We start from the raw sequence: 7,108 nt of genomic DNA, 5'->3' as shown, positions 1-7,108 counted from the left end.
ATCTGGACCAGAGAATACCCTCATCACTGAAGCACTGGTTCCTTATAGAAAATTTGGTTATGAGTTGGGTGCCTTTTGAGGGCTCTACCAGGTACCACTTGCTGCCAAGACTGTATGGAAGCAGCATCCACCTACACGAAGTAACTCTTGCTGCTTCCTGTTTCCATGTGTAACTTAGTTCTGACTCACAGTTGTGGGCAAGTGTTTTTGGACAGTGTAGGCCAGACATAGTTACTAAGCTCATACTTCAGCTGCAACAGTGTATCAGGAATTCTTTACCACTTTTAGCTTTTAAATTGGGCTCCAAGATTTTTTTGTTGGTTTTGGTTTTTGGAAAAGAATTATTTCTTTAAACTTGATTGATGTTGATAGATTTATCTTAAGTTCCTGCTGTTTACTGGGACTACTTTTGCTCATCTGTTTGTCATCCCAGGATTGTTTTCTGTCTGCCTGATAAAATTGTGTATACATTGAAAATTCTGTTTTCCTCTCTCTCTCTCTCTCTCTCTCTCTCTCTATCTCTCTCTCTCTCCATCCCTCCCTCCCTCCCTCTCTCTCTCTCTTTCTTTATTTCTTTTTGGATCCATATCCCCAAGCACTGACCCAGCTAAAGAATGATATTCTAGCAGGAAAGAAAACCATCGTATTTATCTGTATGTACTTCTTAATCTCCCTGATTGCTGAAACAGTTCATAAGATACGGTCTGTACAGTGTGCTAAAGGAAGCAATCCCTCACATTGAGTGTTCAGATTGTAGGAGAGGAGGCCCTACTTACTTTTGCTCCATCAGCTCACAGGGAAAAGATAGACCTTGATGTTTTCATCTAACAGAGCTCTGCATCAGTCTCCTCAGGAGAATTCTGATCAGAATCATTTTTCTCTTCTTCTGCTATATTCAAATGCTCTTATTTGACTACATAAAAATTCACAGTATTTGAGGAAGCTTTCTTAAAGGTAGTGAAGATCTCTAGTCTGTTGAATATTGTGAGACCAAGCATTGACTAGACATGTTTGAGTTGATCTAGTATGTTAACAAGAGAAAGCCATTTTTAAAAAAAACTTTGATACTGTTTGGGTGAAAAAAGGTAAGATTTAAGGTAAATGAAAGTTTGGCTTGAGGCATGTATTTCTACAAAAAGGCTTAATAACCAAACAGTATTATGATGGAAAATCTGAAAATAGTAGATGACTTTATGGCAAGGAAGAATCTAAGTTCTCCAAATATTGGAAATTTCTATTGAGTTGGTGGAATTTTTCTTGAATATTTTTGTAGTGAAGAATCAAGCCACTTGATTAAGAAGCTACTGGAGTGACAGAGTCATACTGAAGAAGGAGTGAAGTATTTTGAATTTTTATAGTACCTTATATTTGCTCCCTAGAGCCAACAAAACAATTTACCATAAAGCATTATCTTAGGACAACAGAAATGTATTGCCTCATAATTATAGATGCTTAGAAATGAAAACTTAGCAAGATTGTGCTCTCTCAGAAATTTGAGACCTTCAGGAAAGTCTTTAATTAATTACTTCTTACCTTTGATACTTATGGGCTTCCAGGTACACAGACAGCTCCCTTAACTTCATGTCCCATTTCTTTTTTCTTCCCTGTGTCACATGGTGTGTGTGTGTGTGTGTGTGTGTATGTTGTCTACATGTATGTTGACATTCCTAGCCTAGCACAGAGGTTAAAGGAGAACAATGGACAATGCCTTTATGTCACTGCTGGTTACTCAGTCTCAGTTCCTAATGTTTACACAACAAGCATCCACACCCACCGAACTATCTCTCCAGATTGTCACATTGAGATTTACTTATGAGACCATCTACTCTACACAAACAGCAGCTACTCTAATCCATTAAATAAGATCTTGCTTCAGCTAATTTTACCTGTATTGATGCTATTTCCTTGTAAGTTTATATTCTAGAGTTCTCCAGTACTGGGTGTTTTAACTTCATCTTATCTTCTTAAAGAATATAATTCAACATGTAACAGATGTATGCTTATTTCTCAAGGTTTGGCTGAATACAATGGTACATATTTTTTGTTTGTTTTTTTGTTTTCCCAAAGACTATAACTCCACATAAACATTAAAAAACAAAGATAAACTAGGTAGGCATCGTTTATCTAGAGGAAAAAGCAGAGACAGTAATATCTCTGTAAATTCAGTGCCAACTCAAGTGTAAAACAACCACAAATGACAGCCAGGTGTAATGTTTCATATTTGTATTCCTATTGCTTAGGCAGCTCAGGAAGGAAGACTATACATTTAAAAACACCCTGGGCTATGTCATGATTTCAAGCCAGACTGGATTAGAATGGAGACAGTGTCCTAGTCTACATACTGAAACGATATTTCCAAAACTAGTAATATTCTGGAGTACCATGGAGAGCTATTGTTTATTTTTCAGTATTCTGATATTCTTTCTAATAAGTACCAGTTCTCCTCTTTCTAGAATGTGCTAATAAAGTAAGGTGGATATATATATATATATATATGCCAAACATATAAACATATATATATTTTTCCCATGAGAGGATTCCCTGCCTATGAGGGTTTTCTTTTACATTTATTCTTCTCTCATATATTACATCCCTACTTCAGTTTCTCACTCTCCTCCTCCCAGTCTACCCCTTTTATTTACCCATTTCCCTTCAGTAAAGAGCAGGCATCCAAGGGACATCAACCAAACATGGCATATCATGTTTTAATAAGAGTAGGCACGTATCCACGTATTAAGGCTAGATGAGGCAACCTAGTATGAAAAAAGGATCCCAAGAAGCAATTATAAGGGTCAGAGACAGCTTCTGTACCCACTGTTATGAGTCCCACAGAACATTAAGCTACACAACCGTAACCATATTATGTAGATGACCTAGGTCAGATTACTACCAGCTTTCTGATTGTCAGTTCAGTCTCTGTGAGCCCCTAGGCGCCCTAATTTGTTGATTCTGTAGGCCATTTTATGTGGTGTCCTTGACACTCTGGCTTCTAAAATTCTTCCTCCTCCCTTCAGCAGGATTCCCTGTGCTCTACATAATGCTTTACTTTATTTTTTGTCAGTTGTATAAATATAGGCCTCTGGGTTATCCAGCCTCTGGTTCCTGGCCTTCCAGGACATGCTAGGTATGGACTTCCTCTCATGGCAGGGGTTTCAAGGTGTACCATTTATTGGTTGGTTGCTCCAACAAGTTCTGTTCCACCTTTACTCTACCACATCTTGCAGGCAGGAGAGATTGTAGGTGGGAGGTGTTGTGATTGGGTTCCTGTCCCAATCCCTCCAGTGGAAGCTCTACTTGGTTATAGAAGATAGCCTATCAGGCTTTGTATCTTCATTACTAGGAATTTTTGCTATGGTCACCTTTATATATTCCCTGGAGTTTCCATTGCACTAATTTTCTACCTTGCCCCTGAAATACTCACCAATTCTAGCCATCCCTATGAGAGTTTTTGATTAAGGAGACTCTTAAGGTCTCAAAAACAATACAAGGTACTGCAACTTCTCTTGCTTGTCCACCAGAAGTAAACTGAATTAGCCTCTTGTTGAAGAAGATATCACAGTGCATAAAGAAATCAAACTGGAAACAAGCTGGCAGGTTCTTTTTGCTGGGAAGTATACATCCTGCCGGAAGATGCTATTCTTCCAGAGAGCACATCAGTGGTCTTAGCCAACTGTGGAATTCTATGTGACCACAGATGCAATAGAGAAACTATTTTTCTGAAGCTAAGGTATATTAGGTCATTCTGACAAGAATGCCTTCCTTACATGTCATGGAATATGCATTATCAAAAACAATGCACTTATGTCTTAGGTTGGTAAGGCTCTGTGCAGAATCTTACCCGTCCTTGACTTGCTAGCCTATTAATTTAATAACCGTGTCTGGGGGTCCATTTTCAGGTTCAAGCCATGTACTTTGGCTGTCAACTTGTTGATGTTGTTAAAGACATGCTTTAACACGATGGGCAGGAATTAAAGTATTCCCAGGACAAAAAGGGCTAGCATGATCAAGCTATGCATGCCATTCTTGAAGATTGACCAAAATAGAAATACTGACCTCAGGTCATGGGTAATTTTATCAGCAGTATGTACCACATCAATGCTCAGCAGAGCAGCTTTCTGATTTCTGATTAGATTTAAGGCAAGATTCATAGGAGGAAACTTATGCCTGGTAGTTTGAAGCTAGCCAAAAGTTCAAGGCTGTGGAGATTATAAATCCTAGGGGAAAAATGCTACTATTATTTCATTAAATGAATGTATTTTCACAATACTCCTGTAGTGATTTGAATAAGAGCCTTCTACCCTCCATGGATTCTTGTATTTAAATGCTAAGTCACCAAATAATGGAACTGTTTGAAAGTATCAAGAAGATTAGGTGGTATAGGAAAAATTTTGATTTCTTTAGAAACACAAAAATGTTATATTAAAATGTTTTTGTGCTCGCCGCAACCCCCGCCGTAGCTGCCGCTGCTCCCGCCGTCACCGCCTCAGAGAACATGGCTGTGCCTCCCACATACGCTGATCTTGGCAAGTCCGCCAGGGATGTCTTCACCAAGGGCTACGGCTTTGGCTTAATAAAACTTGATTTGAAAACGAAGTCTGAGAATGGATTGGAATTTACCAGCTCAGGTTCTGCCAACACAGAAACCACCAAAGTGAACGGCAGTCTGGAAACCAAGTACAGATGGACTGAGTATGGGCTGACATTTACAGAGAAGTGGAACACAGACAACACTCTAGGCACCGAGATCACCGTGGAAGACCAGCTTGCTCATGGACTGAAGTTGACCTTTGATTCATCTTTCTCACCTAACACTGGGAAAAAAAATGCTAAAATCAAGACAGGGTACAAGAGAGAGCATATCAACCTGGGCTGTGACGTGGACTTTGACATTGCTGGGCCCTCAATCCGGGGCGCTCTGGTGCTTGGCTATGAGGGTTGGCTGGCTGGTTACCAGATGAATTTTGAGACCTCGAAGTCCCGAGTGACCCAGAGCAACTTTGCAGTTGGCTACAAGACAGACGAATTCCAGCTTCATACTAATGTGAATGACGGGACAGAGTTTGGTGGCTCCATTTACCAGAAGGTGAACAAGAAGTTGGAGACTGCTGTCAATCTCGCCTGGACTGCAGGAAACAGTAACACTCGCTTTGGAATAGCAGCCAAGTATCAGGTCGACCCTGATGCCTGCTTTTCGGCCAAAGTGAACAACTCCAGCCTGATTGGCTTAGGGTACACGCAGACCCTAAAACCAGGTATCAAACTGACGCTGTCAGCCCTGCTGGATGGCAAGAACGTCAACGCGGGCGGCCACAAGCTTGGTTTAGGACTGGAATTTCAAGCATAAATGAATATTGTACAATCGTTTAATTTTAAACTATTTTGCAGCATAGCTACCTTCAGAATTTAGTGTACCTTTTAATGTTGTATATTGGGGATGCGAGAGTTGATAAATACCACGTTAGACCTCCAGGCTAAGGATGACTCGGCTTCAAGGCGTTTCTCATTTCAGAGGTACAGCAGAAACCCCATTCCAGAAAGGGTCCGTTTTAGCTGTAGGCGTGGATTGGGGAGGAGCCCCTCTAGAGATGCCAGGCTGCAAGTGGAAGGTGGGAGCGTGTGAGTCCTTTGTAAATCTGTACCCATTCCCCAGATGAAATTGTGACTTCCTGAGCATCGAACCCTGGTGTCCCGATCCTATCTGCTCGCTCGGAAGCATGTACACACCTGTGTGAAAGGGACGTTTTTTAGACAGATCGTCACACCCTGTTCCCATCCTAGCCCATCAGTTACCTGTTTTACACCAAAAGTAGTCTTTAGGGTGTGGTTAGCTATTTCTTTTGTGCCATTTTAGGGTGGAGAGGGTGAGCATGAAGGAGCCAGTCATTCAGGACATAATTCTTTCTTGTGTTGTGGTGTGGTTTTCTTCTATTTTTTTTTTAATTCTTTTTTTTTTTTTTTCTTTTTTGCCATTGCACCAGAGTATGAAATAGCTTCCGGGTTCTCCGGCTCTGAGCTGGGCGGGTGATTGTGGTCACACCCTGACAACACTAGGGATCTCACCTGACTCCTCTTGTAGCCTCACCACTATTTTCTAGCAGTTTAATGGGTACATTAGAGTCTTCCAATTTGTGTGGAATTAGCTCCTCCCCTTCAAATGCTGTAATTAACATCACTTAAAATAAAACTTGAATAAAATACTGAAACCTCAAAAAAAAAAAATAAATAAAATAAAATGTTTTTGTTTTAATCCTAGGTGTGGGGTATGGGACTGCTTCATACTTTCCATAGCAGCTAACTATGACTTGACTAGTGCTCCATCAGGGGCATGATTTTGCCAGCAGAAGATAGTTTATATTTGTAATATATGATAAATAAATGATAACTTTACAGACTACCCTATGAAACTATAAACAAGCCCCCAGATGAAATATGTTCTTTTAAAAAGGTGTCTCTTCACAGGAATAGAAGACTGACTAAGAATACCATCTTCTAAATCCTTATGTTTATGACCCTAACAAAGGATTGCTCTGTCCTTTGATCAGAGAAGCTTCTTTTGTAATGAGTGACAGGAATTACAGAGACCAGTAACTGGTCAAAATTCTGATACATGACTGTTCAGTGCTCAGTCCTAAGTGGATCCTTTGTAATATCCCCTCTAGGCTCAAAGAATATTTTGGAAGAGGAATCAGAGAAAATGTGAGAGCTGGAGGAAGGGTAGAACATTTTAGGAAGCTGCTTTCTGTTGCAATTTTAGCCACAAAGTGACTATAATCAACTGTGTATGATCTGTACCATACTGAGTTCTTCAACATTCTATCATATGTAGGAGAAGTATTCAGTATGCCCCTTAGAATTTGTAGGCAGTTTCTGTTGCAAAAAGAGGAACTCATGAAGTGTCTGATCCCTAAGGAACTAGTGGGATTAAAGGGTTAATAAGGGAAGGGGAGATATTTTTTATCAGTGATGTAGACACTGATAAGATATCCACACTCATGTAAATAGCCCTTCACTCAGGAGCATGTAGCAAGCCTAATCAAATTTACTGATGACAGTGAAGAAAAATGTACAGAAAATAAAAATATATGAAAGTAAAAGGGGTGGGTCCTAA

General features: G+C 40.0%; 1 pseudogene; it reads left to right on the top strand.

Annotated features, from left to right (window-relative positions):
- Positions 1 to 4,454: 4,454 nt before the first annotated feature.
- Positions 4,455 to 6,203, top strand: LOC114619031 (annotated as a pseudogene).
- The last annotated feature ends 905 nt before the right edge of the window (positions 6,204 to 7,108 follow it).

Source organism: Grammomys surdaster, unplaced genomic scaffold (genome assembly GCF_004785775.1).
Source record: "Grammomys surdaster isolate TR1022 unplaced genomic scaffold, NIH_TR_1.0 146, whole genome shotgun sequence".
NCBI lineage: Eukaryota > Metazoa > Chordata > Mammalia > Rodentia > Muridae > Grammomys > Grammomys surdaster.
This window is presented reverse-complemented; position numbering and strand designations above follow the sequence as displayed.